This window comes from Giraffa tippelskirchi, chromosome 2, assembly GCF_054371585.1.
Source record: "Giraffa tippelskirchi isolate mGirTip1 chromosome 2, T2T-mGirTip1v1.2.pri, whole genome shotgun sequence".
In the NCBI taxonomy this organism is placed as follows: Eukaryota; Metazoa; Chordata; class Mammalia; order Artiodactyla; family Giraffidae; genus Giraffa; species Giraffa tippelskirchi.
The window spans coordinates 228,464,307-228,486,391 of NC_137276.1; the positions used below are offsets into that span (position 1 = coordinate 228,464,307).

Genomic DNA, 22,085 nt, shown 5'->3' on the forward strand with positions numbered 1-22,085 from the left:
CCCCATCAGACTGTATCTCATCAATCCTACCTGGCTCACGTCAGCCCATCTCAACCTCTCCTCTATCCCTTTGACTTGAGTTTTCACTCCTTTCACTTAACCATCCTTTGACTTGAGTTTCACTCCTTTATTTCATTGTACAGTTGAGTTACATTGTCTATACCTAGATCAGCCAGAATGTATAGGGCCCTCTTTTTATTTGGATCAAACAAAAGAACTTCAATGAAGTTCTTTTGTTTGATCCAAATAAAACAGCTAGTGGGAAGCTGCTGTATAGCACAAACAGCCTAGCTCTGCTCTGTGAAGACCTAGTGGGGTGGGAGGGAGGCTCAAGAGGGAGGGGATATATTATACATATAGCTGATCTACATTGTTGTACAGCAGAAACGAACACAACACTAGAAAGCAATTATACTCCAATGAAAACTTAATCAATTTTTAAAAAAGATACAGCAAGAGTGAGTTCCCCCACCCCCCAAAAAAACAAAAATAAAAGTAAATGGTACCCTAAAAATAGTTGTTTTCTTCTTTCATAGTCAATAACTAACTAAATAAAGGAAAATCAAAAAACAAAACAAAACAAAAAAAATTAAAGAACTTCAACCACATGAGGCCACCCCTGAGATAAAAGAACAAAGGTCACAGAAATGGGAACAGGAGCTCCCTAATAAGGGGTCTGAGGAGTGATTTCCTGTGGAGAACTGCTCAACAGAAGAAAATCGGAAGAGGTTGCTAGGGGAGGAAGAGGAAAAATGACAGAACTCTCTGGAAATCCTGAAAAATAGGTAGATTCTTCTTCACCCAGGGTCCTTACTCACCATGAACACTGAAACATGAATGAACGGGTGTGGTCTGTTTCTAGCCTGCCTTTTGGGACAAAGAGGAATAGCAGAAGCAAATTTGAAACTTCAGGGTAGCTAGTGGCCCCAGCGATAATCAGGACCCCTTGAAAGCAAGATGGTCTCCTTCTGCTGGATTTTCAATTAGCCCCGGTAGGAGCTGTCTTCTGCGGCTGGTAATGTTCTTGGGGGGGGGGGGGGGCGAGGGGGGCGGGGCGGGGCCGGGCGTGGAGGGGTTGTCCTTCTGAAGCTCAGAGAAGTCCCAGTGACTGACTTGAGAACAGTGTTTTACAGCTTGTGCGAACCTATTTTCAGGTTAATTCTCAATTACACCCTTGCCTTGGAGGGTCAAGTCGTTTGGTTTCCAGCGAATCCTGTGGTTGTACCTGTGGTTACCCACCGACTTCTCATCTGCTTTGCTTATCTGATAACAGGCGAAGGGGGAAAGAGCTTTTAATATCCCCCAAAAGGGGAAGATTGGTAATTAGCTATTCACCGCAGGGAATCAGGCCAGGTTAGCCTGCTCCAAGCAAGAGAACAATCTGAATGTTGGACTTGGGTGATATTTTCAAATTTGCTTCTGTTACTCCTCTCTTATACAAGATTTTGCTCTTTGTGGCTCATCTGGACCGCCTTTTCTTTGTCCTGCTTTTTAAAAGCCAGGTCAAAGCATGACACTCTGCAGGGGAAAGAGAAACGTCCGTCTCTCCTAAAACTGTTTTTTGCACGACAGCTTGTACATTTCGGGCCCCCGTGTGAATCTGCGCACCTCTCCGGCCGGGAGAGTCGTCCCTCCATCCCTCATCGCGCGGCAGCGAGGGGATCCTTTAGAAAAAAAACGAGTGAAGTAACTGAAAGAGCGGGCGCAGAGGTAACAGCCAGAAACGGCGAGGACGCGAGCGGCAGAGACAGGAAAGGAGGCGGTGGCGCGGGCCCTGGCGCGCTGCGCGCTGCAGCGACGGAACTTCTGCAAAAGCTGCCCGCCCGCGCGTTATCAGCGGCGCGCAGGCCTGTGGTTTTCTCGCTCTCGCAACCCTGCTTTAACTGCCGGTTTATTTTTCGACAAACAGGATGCCTCCATCTGAGGCTGTCAGCATCCCAGGCTCTTTGAGAGAAAAGAGGTAGTGCAGCCCCACCCTATAGGCAAGGCCTGGCGGGGTGGGGGATGGGGGGGTCTCTGCTTCAAGGGGCTTCCCGGAGAGGCGACAACCCTGCAGGTGCAGCGGCTAGGAGGACTTCAAGGAGGACCAAGAGGCTGGAGCGAGTGCAACCCGCCTTCCCTCCGCCACCGCGCCCTGCCCTGCAACTGATTCCACTGCCCAGTCTTGCTCGGCAAGCACCCCGAAGCAGAGAAGCCCCAATCATGGGGGGGGGGGAAGGTTGGAGACAGAAGAGGGTGCTTCTTAAACTGTAATCTGCACAAAAATTTTCATTTGCAAGCAAACTGGAAAGTGCACGCCAATCACTTGCAGCTCTTGTGAACCTGCAGACTCTGGTCGCTGCAGGTCTGGGACCCCCATCTGAGAGTCTGCAGTTTTAAACCCAGCTCCCAGTGATGCTGGTCTGCTGGTCCAAAGACCACACTGCGAATGGCCAGGCTCTGGGAGATTGCTATCTTGTCACTCTCCACGCATTTCTTGCCGCCAGTCTCTGTATAGGCTACAAGCTACGTGCAGAGGAGTACGCATTTAGAAGGAACCCTAATGCAGGCCATCCAGTTTCAGTCCAGCTGTATTTATTCCTGTGGCTTGGGTTTAACACCGGCCACCTTGCTAATGGAGAAGAAACTTCCTTTGTGTTCCAGAGGGAAGGGAAGCTTGAATGAGCCAAGAGATTTCTTCAATCCTAATAGACAACGCCTTCAGGGATTCAGGGGAGATGATGTTCTGAGCCCAGAGATAGAGGGGGAATGAAAGTGAAGTGAAAGTTGCTCAGTCGTGTCCGACTCTGCGACCCCATGGACTATACAGTCTATGGAATTCTCCAGGCCAGAATACTGGAGTGGGTAGCCTTTCCCTTCTCCAGGGGATCAAACCCAGGCCTCCCACATTGCAGGCGGATTCTTTACCAGCTGAGCCACAAGGGAAACCCAAGAATACCAGAGTGGGTAGCCTATCCCTTCTCCAGCGGATCTTCCCAATCCCAGGAATTGAACCGGGGTCTCCTGCATTGCAGGCAGATCCTTTACCAACTGAGCTATTGAGGAAGCCCGAGGGTGAGATGTAAAAACACAACCTCCCAAACCCAACCTAGTCGGAGTTTCCTATTGATGGAAACGTTTACATCTCACAGTTGGAATTCAACAAATGTCCACATTTTCCAGAAGCAGTATAGTTTTGGGTAGCAGTAAGAATTTGGAGCCCATATTTGAAAATTCTGGACCTAACTTGATCTCGGACCTCCTTTAGGATCTTGCAGTATGCTCTATAAAGTATATATTTTTGAGTCACGTTGAATTAGCACTAAGATTTAGATTTTGAGAGACTGGACTAGGAAATCCACAGCATGTGAATAAGATGGCAAGAGAGGGTTCACAATCTAGAATGTGTAGGTCCTGCCAAAGGTGGTGCTGTCAGATGTGGAAAAAATTTCTGCTACATTTTGCTAAGCCCTGAAATTTCATGAAGATTCCATTTTGACTTCATCAAAACCAGTCAAGGGCTCCCTGTTACTGAGTATTTCTCAAAGTATGACTAAAATTACAGGGCGGTTAAAATGCAGACCCTCAGGCCCTTGAATCTTATTTCTCGTGGCATCCAGGAATCTGCATTTTAACAGACATTCCAGGGGATTCTGACCTACCGCCTGGTCTGCAAGTTCAAGTCCAGCACTCTTATGGCAGTGCTCAAAGTTCTGCCTTCGGTTTCCCTGTTCACCTGTGAGCTGAAGTGGCCTCTTCGCTGCCCGTGAGCACTCCTTGACCCACTCTGAACGGCTGTCTCCTTCTTTTCATCTCCTTCATCTTCCCAGCTCTGTATAAAATGACTTCTTCTTCCTCTCTGAGCCCTCCTCAGATCGAGATTTCTCATTCAGCAATCAGTTATTTTCCTCCTCTGTGATGGCTCTTGGACTGGGCTGGGCTGGTCCCTTTTCTTTTTGTTCACAGCCTATTTCTCATGCGTGGCTTTGCATCCCTCAGTGGACAGTAAGCTTCTGGAGAGAGGTTTCATGCCATATGATCTTTGCATTCCAGACCATTTTTTCAACATGGTGTCACCCACACCCATCACGTGCTCAGTAAATTTACCGATGGGTCGTTACCGACATGTTTTACAGTGTGTTATGAACCTGGCACCTTGCGTCCCAGGATCAAAAGGAGCTGAGAAGGGAAAGGGTGATGAGAGCATTGACAGTCTGGTTCTATGGTCACAAAAGACACAGAGGAAGTGAGAAAAAGGGAATGTGGACCCTTGCTCATCTGTCTGCTATATGACTTGGGGAAGGAATTTCCTTTTGTTCATATAGTTTCCTTAATATAGTTTCCATTTTACTTGAAATCTAGACTATTAAATCTATGATCCAAGGGGTGGCTATTTGCTTTTCACTCCCACTCCCCTCTGCTAGATTTCTTGGGTGGCCTCTTCCCACTGTCTCTTGATCTGACTGGCCTCCTTCCTTTTTTTTTTGTCCTGTTGGTGGTGGTCAATAGCCCAACTCCAAGCTCAAGCTGGAAGAGATTTCAGTGTGTGACATATAGATGGAAAGAATGGTAGTAATTTAATGATTTAGCTGAAAGCTGTAAGCATACCTCTGTTTTAATCCTAACATGGCCAGGGTTATTACTGGTCATGAAATCTGGTTTTTCTTTCGTAACCTTTCTAAGCTTTGTAATGCTGGTTTTCGTTATCTAAATCCTGAGCATCCGTGTTTTCGTCTTCAAAGTCAGCCTAACAATAATAGTTCACAAGGAGCTGCAATGATGTGCAGAGACTGCTGAGAGATTCAAGCCCCCAGCAACTTCCAGTAACACCTGGTTCCCTGCTCCCTAGCCCAACTGTGGATGAATGTCCCCTCGTGTTCTATGCCATTCCTTGCTTCCCACACCTTTACTATCATCTTAGCCTCAGGCCTGCTGCTCTTCCTGGCCAACCTTGCTGCTGCCCTTCTGTCCAGAGGTTTTCTCCTAAGGGAATCTGCCAACCTCTGTAGGAAAACCTTACTTCCTGGGCTTCGGGCACAGCCCTGTCAGCATCTGGTCAACCTCAGCGTGGTAATACCCCTGACTCTGCTCCAAGAACTCCTTCTCCTGTTTTCCTCCTTCCAGCCTCTGCTCTAGGGTCTCTCAGTGCTTCCCTGGTGGCTCAGATGGTTAAGAATCTCCCTGTAGTGCCAGAGACCTGGATTTGATCCCTGGGTTGGGAAGCCCTGGAAAAGGGAATGGCAACCCACTCCAGTATTCTTGCCTGGAGAATCCCATGGGCAGAGGAGCCTGTTGGGCTACCGTCCATGGGGTCATAAAGAGTCAGACATGTCTAAGTGACTAACAGTTATGCTGTCACAAACGGCAGCTTATATTTTTTGGGGTTCTTCCCTGGTGGCTCAGATGGCAAAGAGTCTCCTTCTATGTGGGAGACCTGGGTTGGAAAGATCCCCCATAGAAGGGAATGGCTACTGACTCCAGTATTCTTGCCTGGAGAATCCCATGGACAGAGGAGCTTGGCGGGCTACAGTCCATGGGGTTGCACAGAGTTGGACATGACTGAGCGGCTAACACTTTCACGTTCAATGCTCCTTCATACTCAGTTCTCTTCTGTCTTCTTCCTTTTCCTCTGATACTCAAAGGCCTTATGATAGTCTTCAGATCATCTCTTTACAGTAATAGCTCCTTCCTCCACATAGAAAACAGATTAGAATTCCTTTTTGTAATATTAAGATGCCGACAAGAGATCCTGAACCATGGAAGTCTTTGGAGATCCCAAAGTGACATAATTTCTAAGGCCTTACAGGTTCCCCATTTACCCTTTGACACATACTTGTTCTAAAGGCACAGTCATTCTCCCAATTTCAAAAAGCCAGGAAGGTTGCACTTTTTAGAAAGTAAAATGCCAAGAGAGGATAAAGGGCAGAAGTACGTCTTTACAACCATCATTTTGGTGGTTGGATTTCTCAACTATTCATATGTGGGACCTGGTTATCCAATACTTTGGCCACCTGATGTGAAGAGCTGACTCATTGAAAAAGACCCTGATGCTGGGAAAGACTGAAGGCAAGAGGAGAAGAGGACGACAGAGGATGAGATGCTTCAATAGCATCACGGACTCAATGGACATAAATTTGAGCAAACTTTGGGAGATATTGGAAGATAGAGGAGCCTGGCGTGTTGTAGTCCATGGGATCGCTACGGAGTTGGACACAGCGACTAAACAACAGAAGCAAATTCTTTGTTGATGGCGAGGATGTTCTGTGCCTTTGAGGATGTTCAGTAGTTCCTCTGGTCTCTACCCCAATGTACTTCTGCTACTCCCCACCAGCTATGACCACCCAGGGATTGAACTTAGGTCTCCTGCATTGCAGGCAGATTCTTTACAGCTGAGCAAACAGGGAAGCCCCAAAATGTCTCTCAGTTCAGTTCAGTCGCTCAGTCGTGTCCGACTCTTTGCGACCCCATGAATTGCAGCACGCCAGGCCTCCCTGTCCATCACCAACTCCCGGAGTCTACCCAAACCCATGTCCATCGAGTCGGTGATGCCATCCAACCATCTCATCCTCTGTCATCCCCTTCTCCTCCCGCCTGCAATCCTACCCAGCATTAGGGTCTTTTCCAATGAGTCAACCCTTCGCATGAGGTGGCCAAAGTATTGGAGTTTCAGCTTCAACATCAGACCTTCCAATGAACACTCAGGATCGATCTCTTTTAGGATGGATTGATTGGATCTCCTTGCAGTCCAAGGGACTCTCAAGAGTCTTGTCCAACACCACAGTTCAAAAGCATCAATTCTTCAGCGCTCATCTTTCTTCACCGTCCAACTCTCACATCCATACATGACCACTGGAAAAACCATAGCCTTGACTAGATGGACTTTTGTTGGCAAAGTAATGTCTCTGCTTTTAAATATGCTATCTAGGTTGGCCATAACCTTCCTTCCAAGGAGTAAGCATCTTTTAATTTCATGGGTGCAGTCACCACCAGCAGTGATTCTGGAGCCAAAAAAAATAAAGTCTGACACTGTTTCCACTGTTTCCCCATCTATTTCCCATGAAGTGATGGGACCAGATGCCATGATCTTAGTTTTCTGAATGTTGAGCTTTAAGCCAAGTTTTTCACTCTCCTCTTTCACCTTCATCAAGAGGCTCTTTAGTTCTTCTTCACTTTCTGCCATAAGGGTGGTGTCATCTGCATATCTGAGGTCATTGATGTCTCTAGACATTGCCAAACCTGTCCTGGGGACTAAACTACCCCCACATCTTTCACCCTCTCTCTCCATTTAAGAACCACTGATTTCAGATATTCAAAGATGATAGTCATAGAGAAGAAACTAGGAAAAGTAAGGAGGAGGGACTACTCTGCCAAGAAGTTCCCTAGATATGATCTCAATAAAAGAAAGGATCTGAACAAACAAACCCATGAGGAAGGAAGCAGGAGACCAAACATTAAGGAAAAGTATGCCAATTACAAAGGTAAGAAGACATTTATTTGAACAGAAGATCCACTAAGGAACATTCTTGAATGGAGCAAAGGATGAGGTCTAACCTTCAGGGAATTCCTCTCCAGCCCAGATATGGCGTATGGACAAAGTTGGGTGCTTCCACGTGCCCAGAGTTCAGGCTTGGCTAAAGAGGATTTATGTGCAGAGGGACTTTTGGGGAATGGTTAGAGGTGATTTGGAATACCAGACCCTACAATTATTCAACAGATGCCCAAAGTCTTGGAATGGAAGGGGAAGCCACATAATACAATATCACCTGCCCAACATTTCACTGAAGATAATGCTCCCCTAAATTGAAAGATGGGTTTCCCTGGTGGCTCAGATGGTAAAGAATCCACCTGCTAATGCAGGAGATGCTGGTTTGATCCCTGAGTCATGAAGATCCCCTGAAGAAGGAAATGGAAACCTGCTCCATATTCTTGCCTGGAAAATCCCATGGAGAGAGGAGCCTGGTGGGCTACAGTCCTGGTGGGTCACAAAGAGTCGAACACAACTGAGCAACTACACAACAATAATAAACTGAAGGATATAGAGACATGGTGCTGGGTGCAATAGGATTGATGTCCAGCAGGACAGTCCACATGCATGCTCAGTCCCTGACTTCACCAAGACAGGCAAGACCTAGAACTTCAGGCAAAACCTACTGTGTGTTATCCACCAGCTGTTTCTGATGTTCCAATACTTTCCTCTTCTGAATAGGAAAAGACATAGTTAAGATTTCCCATTTAAAATTTCTTTGAGCAGATGACAGGAATACAGAGCATCTTTTCTGGTCTTTGTTTGGTGTAGTAGAGGTAACCCAGTGGGAAATGGACTGGACTTCCTTTTCAGTCCTGTGATTATGACTCTTGGTCATGGGCATTCCTCTTTCCACATATGTATCCTATTTAAAACACAAGCCAATCAACTCAGGAACAGAAAGAAACCCCTTGACTGTGTAGCATTTTTCAATGCTGCTTCTTACACTTGCCTAGCCTCCAACAAGGAACATCCCCATGACTTCTAGCTCAACACCCTTTGGGCAGAAGTGGAAATGGCCCCTGCCACCTGCTCTTTTTTGCTCCAATATGCCCATACATTCCTTCCTATTCTGAGCTGATCACAGGTCTTAAGGGGGAACCAAGTCTGGGTGGAGGTCCTAGTTACTTGCTCCTTGACGTGGTTGCTCCAGGGTACAAACTAGGTGTAGGAGTACAAATATGCTGTGGAGGGTTAAATTGTCACTGTGGACTCTTTTGCTCATACCCACTGAGGTTTCTACAGCTCAGCAGTAAGTACAAGGCTGATGGAGCGCCAACGTTCTATCTATTCATCTGTCCATCCATCTGTTCATCCATCGGTCCACCCCGCAGTTCATCTATCCATCCACCCAACATTTGTTGAGTGCCTGCACACTGCCATGTATTGGGAATAAAGAGAAAAATGAAAATGAGAAAAGCTTCTCTCGAAGAAGAATTTAGAGAATCTAGGAGAATGCATCCATAAACAGAAAACCTTGAATTATTGATAACATTTTGGTGAGTGCTACAGTAGCTTCATGGACTGAATAAACATGAGCCAGAACAAGAATGTGGTCTTTTGCATGATCCTCCAATGGGTACCCTAGAAGATTTGCTCATCAGAGCATCACTCTGGTAGCCCTGTTGCATCAGGGAGCAAACACAGATCATGTCTGTCCATGTCTGTGGTGGGGATACGAGGAGACCTGCTCTAGTACCCAGCACCCCATGTGGATACATGTCCCAGCACTCATAACCTGCACAGTGATTTCTCTCCAATGATCAACAGCCCATTTAGGTGACTCTTAGTGATCCTGCTACCAGAAATTTGGGGTGTGATGGAAATTGTGCAGAGAAGCATGGAGAAATATCCTTCTAAAAGGGATTTGAAAATAGTGTGTAGAAAAGTGAAACTGAAAGTGCTTTGGGAGTTTTGAAACTTTTGACCAAATCATCCGTGATTTGTAGGTCCTTGGATCAGTCATTAGCTGGTCTTTTTGATTATCTATTTTCTAGATTTCAAGAGACTCATCAAAGATCTGCTAACAGTCCCTCTACAAAAAGGGAAGGAAAATGAATTATTCAAAATCAGGCACTGGAAAGATTCAGACTGACAGTACCATGTGCTTCAAACTCTTAACACACTGTTAGGAGAGTCAAGAGTTAAGAGCTCTTTCATCATCAAATCATAGTCTTCCATCCCATGATGTCTGTAATTAGAGACTCAGATTACTCATTTTGAATTTATTCCAAATGATATGAGTGTCCAGGTTATATCCTCTCTGGAAAACCATCTCTTGGAAACAGGCACAGTTCAATAGTTAAGTGTTCAAGATCCAAAACCAGACTACGGTTGAAATCAGCCTTGCCACTTCTCAGCTGTGTGACCTTGGACAAATCTCTTGACCACTCTGTGCCTTAGTCACTCATGTGTAAAAAGGAGGCTAATTGTCTCTGCTGTCTAGGTGACAATGATGACATGAGTTTCTGTTTGTAAGGCACTTACAGCAGGGCCCAGCCCATGGGAAATGCTACATAATAGTGCTTGTTCAATAAAAACTTGAGGTTCCAACAGTGCTTTCTTAGCACTTTTTATCAGCTTACTTCTGTCTTCTGAATTTAATCATTATGTACATTAACCCAGGTGGCTCAGTTGTAAAGAATCTGCCTGCCAGGAGGCTCAGGAGACTTGGGTTTGATCACTGGGTTGGGAGGTTCCCCTGGAGGAGGAAATGGCAACCCACTCCAGTATTCTCGCCTGGAGAATCCCATGAAAAAGAGGAGTCTGGTGGATTACAGTCCATAGGGTCATAAAGTGTTGGACACGACTGAACATTCATGCATGCACATCAACCAAAGCAAACTAGAGGCATTGCTCTAGGAGTGCCTAATTTTCTCTCCCTTGCCCTAGTTTATTCAGTAGAAAAACTATTAAAGATTGAGTTAACAGGCCCGGCTTGCACTGGAAAGTAATCCTAGCATATTAGTTCTCTTTGGTGTGTCCTGGAAATCATGGATAGTTTTAGTTTCTGCTTTTAATTATGGGGAATATGACTGATCACTCTGCTCTCAAGCTTCCTGCTCATGGACTGCTAACTGTCACAGACAGCTTGAATCAACAAGAAGGGATGGGGTGGGACCAGGGTTCAAACTTGATGTAGGAGTACAACCGTGCTGTGGAGGATCAAATCATTGCTGTGGTTCGTTGTCCAGTCACCCAGTCATATTTGACTCTTTACAACCCTATGGAATTCAGCACGCCAGGCTTCCCTGTCATTCACCATCTCCCAGAGCTTGGTCAAACTCATGTCCATTGAGTCGGTGATCCAACCACCTCATCCTCTGCCGTCCCCTTCTCCTCCTGCCTTCAATCTTTCCCAGCATCAGGGTCTTTTCCAGTGAATCAGTTCTTTGTATCAGGTGGCCAAAGTATTAGAGCTTCAACTTCAGCATTAGTCCTTCCAATGAATATTCAGGGTTGATTTCCTTTAGGGTTGACTGATTTGACCTCCTTGCAGTCCAAGGAACTCTCAAGAGTCTTCTCCAACACCACAGTTCAATAGCATCAATTATTCAATGCTCAGCTTTCTTATGGTCCAACATCCATACATGACTACTGGAAAAACCATAGCTTTGACTAGACGAACCTTTGTTGGCAGAGTAATGTCTTTGTTTTTTAATACTCTATCTAGGTTTGTGATAGCTTTTCTTCCAAGGGAAAAATGTCTTTTAATTTCATGGCTGCAGTCACCATCCTCAGTGATATTGAAGCCCAAGAAAATAAAGTGTGCTACTGTTTGCATTATTTACTCCTCTATTTGCCATGAAGTGATGTGACCAGATGCCATGATCTTAGTTTTTTGAATGTTGAGTTAAAACTTTTTCAGTCTCCTCTACATTTTTTTATTTTTTTGTCCCATAAATAAATGGGAAGTGACCACAATGGACTGGTTCCTAAGGGTTCTCTGGACCAGTAGTTCTCAAACAGGGTGACTGTAGCCCTCGGGGACATTGGACTATATTTGCAGTTTTTGTTGTCACATCTTGGAGAGGTGGAGCTACTGGCATCTAGTGGGTGTGGACCCAAGTCACAGCTACACTTCCTGTGACACACAGGTCCCCTCAACAAAGAAGGAGCCCACTCCCATGTCAACACTGGTGAAGTTAACAGAGGGCAAAGTGTCAGGCTGCATGATGCCGGATGCCTTCCTTAGAAAACCAGAGCTGCAGTCAACACTGGGGTACATGTATCTTTTGTACTATTTACTATAGTCAGGACATGGAAGCAATCTAAAGGTCCATCAACAGAGGGATGGATAAAGATGTGACACATATATACCATGGAATATTACTCAGCCATGAAAAGGGACAAAACTGTGTCGTTTGCAGAGATGTGGATGAACATAGAGACTGTCAGACAGAGTGAAGTAAGTCACAAAGAGAAAAACAAATATTGTATATTAATGCATCTATGTGGAATCTAGAAAAATTGTAGAGATGAACCTATTGGCAAAGCAGAAATAGAGACGTGGACATAGAGAACAACTGTATGGACACCAAGGGAGGAAGGGGGCTAGGTGGGATGAACTGGGAGATGAGATTGACATATATACACTATTGATATTATATATAAAATAGGTAACTAATGAGAAGTCAATGTGTAGCACAGGGAACTCAACTCAGTGCTCTGTGGTGACAAAGACTGGATATATGTATACACATAGCTGATTCACTTTGCTGTACAGCAGAAACTAGCACAACATTGTAAAACAACTATGCTGCAATAAAAAAAAAAAAACCCCAAAAATGAAACAAAAAGCTAAAAAAAAAAGAACACAGGACTGAGAGATCTCAGGCAGCTGCCTCTTAGTTTTCCAGGGAGGGGTTGACCTGGGTGCAAGGGTGCACACAGCCCCAGGAGAGACCCCGCATCAGCCCCAGGCTCCTCCGTCACTGCACGCCTCACCCCACACATCAGTCAGTCCTTGGCAGCCAGTGGCCAGGAGGCATTAGACACCCAAGCACAGTCACATGAATGATGGGATCAGGGTTCACTTTGGGGATTTGTGGGCGCCTTACTGTGTAAAGAGGGAAAGGGGAACATCAAACTGAATGGTGTCTAATGCACAAGGCCAACTCAGATAGAAAGAAAACGCACTTTCCAATCAGTAAGATCAACGCGAGGTGTCCCGTGGTGTTCCTAACTCAGGTCTCAAGACTGTCTATGAGGTGAGCATCATCACCGTTACTCTGTGCAGATGAAGCAAAGGGAGGCCCAGAGAGGTGAGGCTGTCTGCCCAAGGCAACACAGCAGGAAACAGAGCTGGCTTTACCCACAGAGGCTCTGCCCACGTTGTAAGGTGGGAGTGAGTGAGTAAGGCACAGAGTCCATGCTCCCCACCGGGGTTGGCCTCCTACTAGCTGTGTGGCCAGGCAAATTTCTTCACCCATCTCCGCTACATCCTCCTCTTAAAATCTTTATCAATTGGGTATTAAGAGCTGTGCTTATCTCTACATCTGTGTCTCTATTTTTGTTTTGCAAATAAGATCATCTATGTTATTTTTCTGGATTCCAATAACAATTAATTAAAAAACCCACAACAGTCACTTTCAAAAAAAAAAGGAGTTGTACCTACTCACAAGTTTTTTGATTAAAAGAGATGAAGGAGGGATCATGCCTGACACATTATAAACCATTGGCGAATGTTAGCTGTGCTTGTCATCATTTATAAGCAACAGTGTCACTTAATTATCTCATGTGAAGACCGGAAGCTTTCCCAACAGGAGTGTGACGGAAGCAGGATGTAACTGAGTCTGGGGGCCGCGAGGAGTTGGGGTTGGGCGCGTGGGGAGGTAGGGAGGTGGGAGAGTGGGGCAGGTTCTCTAAGGAGACAGAGGACCCCCTCTCTTCTCTCCCGCATTGTGGACTTTTCCAGAACCCGTGCTCAGGCCCAGGCCACAGGGGTGGTCCAGGCTGACGTGAAGCTGTGAGGTCAAGGTCCCTCAGCTTTTCACTCTTTCAGGTTGTGAGGTCCCAGTAAAAAGCTGATTTAGAGGGAAGAGGCTGTGTTGAAACAACTGCTGCTGTGTCAATGACCTGTTGGGTTCTAACCCGAACGTGTGTGTGTGCTTGCATGCTCAGCCACACAGTTGTGTCCGATACTTTGCGACCCCATGGACTGTAGCCCACCAGGCTCCTCTGTCCGTGGGGTTTTCCCAGCAAGAATATTGGAGTGGGTTGCCATTTCCTCCTCCAAGGGATCTTCCCAACCCAGGGATTGAACCCATGTCTCCTGCATTGGACAGGCAGATTCTTTACCAGCTGAGCCACCTGGAAACTGACATGGGTAAAATCTATCACATGAAACAGTGGTGGTTGGGGTGGGGAGCTGGGCCTCAGAGGGCGGCCACTGTCAGGGGAGGGGGTCAGCTTGGACCTGAGGCCAGGATTCCCCAGAAAGAACTCACCTTGAGTAAAGGTCAAGTGGAACTCACGGAGGGAAGATGGAAGAAGGAGGGAGGGAAGTGGAGCTGGGGGTCAGGCCAGGCCCTGGGGTGTAGGCAGCAGGCTCTAAGCATGGCAAGGGCATTTTCTGAGTCACAAGAATTCCCCAGCGATAATCTTTCAATTCATGCCATGAAATTTTTATTTCCCTTTATACTCTGTATAAGGAAATTGAGTCTAACACAGAGTCACCTTTCCAAAGGAGCTTTATTAGTTTATTATTATTATTTTTTTATTGGGAAGAATAATTAGCCTGAGCGCCTTTTAATTTGTTCCCATTACAATGTTTGCATAACAACAATTAGAGGCTGGCCGGGCTCCCTGCTTCTAGGCAAGCAGGCGACTCTCTCGCTGGCTGGCTGGGAGCTGGCTTGGGTGAAAGGGTGGGGGTGGGCATGTAATTAATTATTGTGTCCTTTGCCACGTGGAGCCCAAGGAGAAAGGGAAGGAACTTTGTGCGACCCTGTGGTAACTCGCTGGAGAATAATCAGATGAGAAATGCCTTTTGTACAAATAAGGTCAGAGAGAAAAAAAAAAGAAAACCTCAAACCCACCTGCTTGAGAGAAGGATTTGTAATGATGTCAGAGGGCTGGAGATGTGGACTTTTGAGGTGACAGATATTTACAGAAGGACAGAGAGATGATTCCCAAAGGCCCACCAGGGAGGGGGCCTCTGGCTTTGCAACTGAGGGCTTGTGATGAGGTAGGGGGGTGATCTGTCGTCAGGAGGGCGTGAGGCCACTTTTGCTAATCACCTGCTTAGGGGTGGAGTTTTTATCCCAACCATGGGAATAGTTGGATGTGAATGCTTGCTGGGAGCATCACTGAAAACCCTGGCCAGAGTGAGGGTTTTGACAGGTGGGCTCCCAGAGGCTCCCTGGCTTCCTGAAGGATGGACTGGGGTCTGAGGTCCCTGATTGTGCGGGAGGTGGGGGGCATCGTTTGGTGGGTTCTTCCATATGTGGGTCCCAGGATGTGGACCAGGATGGGGCAAGAGAGGCACCTTAGACACAGAATTTAAAAGAAGTGCTATCTCGCCAAGTCTTCCAAGTTCAGGGTCAGCTTTACATGATCCCCAGAACTAGCGCCTCCTAAAGGGTTTTTCAGGAAGTGCCTCATTAAATCAAACTAGTCTTACTCTAGATGAATGGCCAGACTGGTAAACTGACAACTATCTGGTTGGGAAGAAAGGCTTAGTCATGGCTTCCCCCGACTCCCACCCTCAGCCAGCCTATCACCATCATCGTGGGAACGGGTGATTCTGATGTACGCTTGTTTGAGCACTGCTGGCTTAGAGCGGCATCCTTCATGGGCAACCCTGGAGCCGCCAGGATGTCTCTCTCTCTCTCAGGGGGCAGCTTTGATGGGGAGGGGCCCTGAGGATGTAGCTAGTGGCCAGGGGAGGCATTCATACCAATGGTGGGCACCTAAAGCCACCAAATGTGTCCAGAGGCATGCCAGCCGTCCAGGAGAGTGCACTTGCCAGTGGACAGTGGCCCCAGCTTGAGGCCACCTGAGGTTCAACACAAGTCTTTAACTCCACACAGCTCGGCTCTCTGCTGTGTTATACTGAGAGAACAGTAACAGCCACTCTTCTCCCTGCAGAGAGAACGCCTCCATTTGAACCTGGCTCCCTCCTTTACCAGAAGCCTAACCTCAGGTTACCTCATCTCTGCATGCCACGCCCCCGAATAAAAAGAAGATTAGCAATGAGGTGACCTACTCACAGGTTTGTGTGAAGGATTTAATGAGGTGACACAAGGAAAAGCTGGATAGAGTGCCAGGGCTGGCACATAGTACATGCTCAATAAACATTACCCGCTGCTGTGATCAGCTTTGCAGAGGACTTCCCAGGTGACTCTAGTGGTTAAAAAAGCCACCTGCCAATGCGGGAGACATAAGAGATGGGGGTTCGATCACTGGGTCGGGAAGATCCCCTGGAGGAGGGCATGGCCCTGTATTCTTGTGGGGGAAATCCCACAGACAGAGGAGCCAGGTGGGCTACAGTCAATCGGGTTGTGAAGAGTCAGACATGACTGAAGCGACTTAGCAAGCACGTGGTCAGCTTTAATATTTGTAAGCTCAGCCTTCTGCCGTGGAGCACTAAGACCATTTCTGCACGGCTGTGTGGAGAGAGGAAGAGACCCAATTCTCCATTCTGCTATGTGGTGCTCTTCCTGGCACAGCTACCAGGCCATGTTCCGGGCTCAGCAGAGGCTCCTGCCCTGCCTCCATTCTAGACACCTTCAGTGGCATCTCCCACAGTTACCTTTCCTTATTGACTTCTTCTCTGTGTCCATTACTTTGTATATATTATCTCCAATCTTTTTGACAACCATCCAGATCATTGCACCCACTTACAGATAAGAAACCCAGGCTCTGCAACGTTGGGGAAGCAGGTCAAGGTCACACAGGGGATAGGAACCAATCTCCTGGCCTCAAACTCTGGGCTCCCTGCTTCCTGACCTACTGACTAGTCAGGTCTGTCCACCTCATGGCTTCTGCACCGATGACATTTCATAGAGAAGGGCCTGGGGCTGAAGAATACACAGTTCCTTCTGGAGTAGAGTTGCTACTTCAACACCAGTGGGAAGTTGGGGGAGGGGTGGAGTGGGAGATTGGGGTTAACAGATATAAGCTATTATCTGTGGAAGGGATAAGCTACAAAGTCCGAATATAGAGAACAGGGAACTATATATATTGATTATCCTATGATGAAACATAATAGAAAAGAAGACAGAAAGGAATATATTTATATATAGGTGTATAACTGAATCACTTCGTTGTACATCAGAAATTAGCATTGTAAACCAACTGTACGTCAATAAAAAACCAAACCAAACACACCTATTGGAACTTCCAGCTGAAGGACTCAAGGGTGCTGATATAAGCTGAGTCTCAGTGACCATGAAATATATAGTTACCTGGGGACCTCCTGATTTAAACTGAGGTATTCATGCAGGAGCGAAGGAGGGGAAGGAAAACCATCATAATTTGCCTTTTTAGTTTTCACCTTATTTTAATTTCTATTTTGGGGATGTGCTGTACACTGAGCATACTATAATTATGAGTACAGTAGTATAGGCATGAAATTTCTAAATAAATAAATAGGCATAGGTTTGGGGGCATGCTAAAATAAGCTTTGCTTCTATTTGATGTGATCAAAAGCGTTTGGAAATGACTGCCTTGCTGTTCAGCGGTTACTGGTCCACTCAGAAGCAGCTTTGCTGAATCGCCTGAGTGCTTCAGGTGAAGAGGAGCCACTAGAATCCTGAAAGCATGGGACTTGAATACCTGCCTCTGTGTGTGTGTGTGTGTGTGTGTGTGTGTGTGTGTGTGTGTGTTTGCACAAGAGACAGACAGAGAGAGAGAGACAGTGAGAGTGAGAGACAGAGGGAGACAGAGACAAAGAGAGAGGGAGATAGAGAGAGACAGAGACAGACAGAGAGGGAGACAGAGAGAGAGACAGAGAGAGAGACTGATGTTTCTCCTGAGAGAGGCTACCTTTGAGAGTGAGAGCTTTGAATGCAGAGTGCCATGAGGACATATATCCTTGATGGGACTCATAGCTGGGTTCAGATTTGGTCAGAATAGAGCAACCCCTTCTCCCCAGGGATCCCTTTGAGAACCGGAGGCTGGCAGCCTCGGTGGGACACCACCCTACACCCTCTGTCCCTCTGTGTGAACACACACACTTGCTCTTCTGTGGGTCGCCCAGATTTCACAAGACATGCTCATCAGAACCGACCTGGTTGACCGTAAAGTTGCCTTGGGGGCAGGGGGAGGGAGGGCAGTGGGCACAGGTGGATGCTTGGCTTGGGTGGTGCCGGGTTTCTGGGTAAGAGATGACACCCGGAACCACTGGGCAGGAGAGAGCATCCAGGCTGCACCGGTGGGGCGGCTCCGCCTCCTGCGTGCACCTGTGGCGGATCTCTGGGCCTGTGGGCTCCACAGAAATCGTCTACTTGATGTTTCCACACAGAACAAGGGGTTCAGCTTGACAAGAGCTGTGGCGTCTGACCGAGGTGATGGAATAAAGGTGATTAGGAGAAGAGTCTGCTGAGTATTTAGGCTCCTAGGTGGAATCAGCCCCTGAAGTCCAGTGTCTGCAAAACTCTAAGGTCAGGAGCAGAGCTGACCCAATTTCCAGTTCTGACTCAGGCACTGAGCCAATGGTGGGACCTCTGACAAGGGAATGTCTCTGGTGCCCTAAGGCACAGAGGTGTCTAACATGATTCCAGCCAAAAATATAGTATTTTTTATATTTTTATAGTTATATACTTTTATATATAACAGTTATATAATTTCAGATGCCAGTGGAAACTAGATAGAACTATATACAGAAAACACACACACATACTTTAGAATGCATCACATGTGACAATATCTCATAGGTTATATGTCTCATAGTTCATTTGTTATTTAAACAGATTCATCCACCTCTAGGATACAATTGCTTCTTTGTTTTGAACACAATCTAGTGGGAAGCATGTAGGAGGTGTAGTGTTTGTTTTTTTTTTTTTTAATATGAAGTAATGATGTGGGATGATTGGCAGTTGAACAGAATTTCCACTGTTGGTGTTTGTACTTCTTTATACTACCCCATCCCTTTCTCAGCCCTAATATTTGCTTACAGTTGTTCAGTAATTGTTTCTTTCCTCTCAGACTTTGGGAGTCCTAGCCATCCTGATTTTTCTGAACGGTGAAGTCAGTCAATAATAATAAAACAGCAGTGTGAGTTTCTGTTCATACCCATCAGTACCTAGATCATTTCATCCTCACTTAATCCCTCTATATTACTCAGCCGGCGCTGCAAAAGGCAGAGACAAGACAGCAAACTCATAAAAGATATGGCTAATTTTTCCCTTCCTCCTAATTCCTCCAGACTATTGCATGGGCTGTGTGTGTGTGTGCGTGTGTGTATACATCTATATGCAGTTTCAGAGTTTACAGATTGTATACTTTCAAAGTGGGTTAATGTCAAGTTCAGCTGTGACTGTTAGCGAGGCGGATGGGGCTGCACAGATGCAGCTTGCAGATGGTGTGGAGTGAACGGCCTCAAGCACACAGTTCAAAGTGCAAACAGAAGCCGTGTAATAAAACAGCAAACTGGCCGGTGTTGAAACTGCTCCCGGAAAAATAGCATCCAAACTAATGTATTTTTGTCTACATTCTGTTTTGCATGTTTTCAAGCTGTAATAAAAATGAACATCAAAGGTTATACGTGATCTTTCTTTTTTTTTTGGCGCAGAAGATGAAAATTGTTCCTTCACTGAACAATGAAAGATTTTCTGACACAGTGCTTGGCCTCCTTGAAAAAACTCCATTCACAACAGCCTGTGACCACCTAATAGTGAGCCATGTGCTCAGGGTTCTAACTTTAATTTTTACTGAAGTACAGTTGTTTTACAATGTTGTGTAGTTTCAAGTGTACAACAAAGTGATTCAGCTATGTGTGTGTGTATGTATATATACACGTGTGTGTATATATATATACACACACATAGACTCTTTTCCATCACAGGTCTTTCACACCCTTCAACATAGGTTATTACAAGACTGTGAATATAGTTTCCTGTGCTGTACAGTACATCCTTGTTGTTTATGTATTTTATATACAGTAGTGTGTATCTGTTAATCCCAGGGTTCTGACTTTTGTTTGCTCTTTTTAATATATCCCTATCTGGCAAGTTGAACACTGGAATATTTTCTAGGTCTTTCTTTAAGATATCCTACTAATAAAAAGTCTGAATTCTTATACATTTTCAGAAAAACCTACATGCTGTTCAGGACCAATATGGCTCTCAAGAAGAAGAGGAAATAGAGGCTTGCTTTGAGGTCTGAGGCTATATTTGATTTATGGCTCATATCTTATAATTTTGTTCCCTATCAGAAAGGGTTTATTTTAGGAGTCCTACTCTTCACAGAGGACATCCAAAAGACCAGGAGTAAAAATCAGATGGTTGGCAAGGAAGGTGAGCAGAAGTTTTGCAAAATGTCAGTGACATATTTCTTCCAATGGACATGGCTTCAAGACTGAACAAGTTGAGTCCTTAGCTTTGAATCAGTTTAGCATAGGCGGCAAATTTACACAAAGAAGCATCAGTCTTGAAAGCAGCAGAGCCATTGAACAAGCCCAACTAGCCAACTGTGATTTCTATTTTGAGTGACCTTTTACCTTGGGCCCCCCGAAATTGTCTGGGAGATCCCACTCTTTAAGGTAAGTCCATCTGAAACTAGACACAGAAGGGCCGCGGGCTGGGAGGGCAGTGTCTTCCACAAAATCAACGATTCTCCATGTTCACTGATCTTGCAGCAAAGCGAGATGAAAGATTTACATTATTTCTTATTTCAGGGAAAAACTGAATAAAGGCTTTTTTTTTTTTAAAGGCATTGACTTTCAGGGAAGTAGATTTGCATCCAGACTCAGGAAGTAGACAGGCCTGTAATTACGAAGCAAAAATAATCTGTAACTTGGGGAAATACAAGGTATGAATAAGTGTTCTATCTCCCAGATAGAGGGGGTATTATCTGGTTGCTGTCTTTCAATCAGAGATAAAACATCCCTGGGTAAATTTAAGGAGGGTGACTTAAAAGAAAATTTCCCTCCAGAAATTCTGTAGAAAAGAATTCTCTTAAAAACAATAAAGGTGTAGAGGGTTGGGTTGTGGGGTTTTGAGAATTCAAAAGAGCGAGGAAGAGAAAAAAAAGGAAACTATTTCCAGTTACTAGTAGATACATCAACCCAGGGGCCAGGTGTGGCGGCTTTTATATAAGCAACACTCGGTCTATACAAAGCTGGTTGTTTTTTGTAACACTGTGACAGTCAAGTGTGCTTCTGGGTTTTGACCCTGAAAATAGGTGTGACCCTGATTCCCTTTTGACAGGCTCCCTGTCCCACTCCATCCCATCTCCTGCCTATTTTGCTTTCAGTAAATCAAGAATGAAAGAGCGTTCATCAGAACCATTTTGCTAGATTCCATGTATATGCATTAATATACAATATTTATTTTTCTCTCTGACTTACGTCACTCTGTACGACCGGCTCTCAATGCAGATGTAGAGAACGGACTTGTGGACATGGAGGGGAGGAGAACGTGGGACGGACAGGAAGAGTAGCACCACGTATATACACAATCGTGTAAACTAGCTAACTAGTGGGAAGTTGCTCCACACCCCAGGGAGCTCAGCTCTGTGCTCTGTGCTGACCTAGAAGGGTGGGATGGGATGGTGGGAGAGAGACTCAAGAGAGAGGGCATAGGGATACATGTATACATACAGCTGATTCACTTTGTTGTATAGCAGAAACGAACACAACATTATAAAGAAATTATACTCCAATAAAAAATACTAAAAATGGGGAGGGATAAGTTTGAAGCTTGGATTAACAGATTGACACCTCTGTATATGAAACACATAAACAATGAGTGTCTACTGTATAGCACTGGGAACTATATTCAATACCTTGTAATAACCTGTGATGGAAAAAATCTGAGAAAGGATATACATATATATCCTTTTATATAAATATAAATTATATATATATATATATTCTCTTTATATCTGATATATATATATGTGTATGTATGTATGTATATAACTGAATCACTTTGTTGTATACCTAGAATCAACACAACATTGTAAGTCAATTACACTTCAATGAAAAAATTCATGACCTTTCCTTGAAGGTGCTTTCATTTTCTTTCATGAAGCACAAAGAGAAAAAAACACCATCCTCTCCACCCCCAGTATCCACTGGCAACTTCCAGGGACTGAAAGAGTAACTCAGAGCTTCTCTGAATGTATTTTCTTCTTTTTAAAAGAGTTTTAATGGAGTATAGTTTCTTTACAATGTTGGTGATTTCTACTGTACCGCATGGTGAATCAGCTATACGTGTACACATATCCCCTCTTTTACAGATTTCCTTCCCATTTAGGTCACCACAGAGCACTGACTGGAGTTCCCTAAGCTATTATAGTAGATTCTCATTAGGTATCTATTTTAGACATAGTATCAGGTGGCTCAGTGGTACAGAATCTGCCTGCCAATGCAGGAAACTCAGGAGATATGGGTTCGTTCCCTGGGTCAGGAAGA

At 45.4% G+C, this 22,085-nt stretch overlaps 1 protein-coding gene and 1 long non-coding RNA gene across 5 annotated transcripts in view; one reads left to right on the top strand and one right to left on the bottom strand.

The window, feature by feature from the left end:
• RUNX1 (RUNX family transcription factor 1) overlaps window positions 1-22,085 on the bottom strand; it is a 273,518-nt gene that overhangs the window by 242,641 nt on the left and 8,792 nt on the right. The window lies entirely within an intron of this gene.
• On the top strand, window positions 1,093-20,475 carry LOC145532900 (uncharacterized). Its single transcript, XR_014073697.1, has 4 exons — window positions 1,093-1,960; window positions 15,596-15,719; window positions 19,760-20,210; window positions 20,381-20,475. It is a non-coding gene; the product is annotated as an uncharacterized LOC145532900 (long non-coding RNA).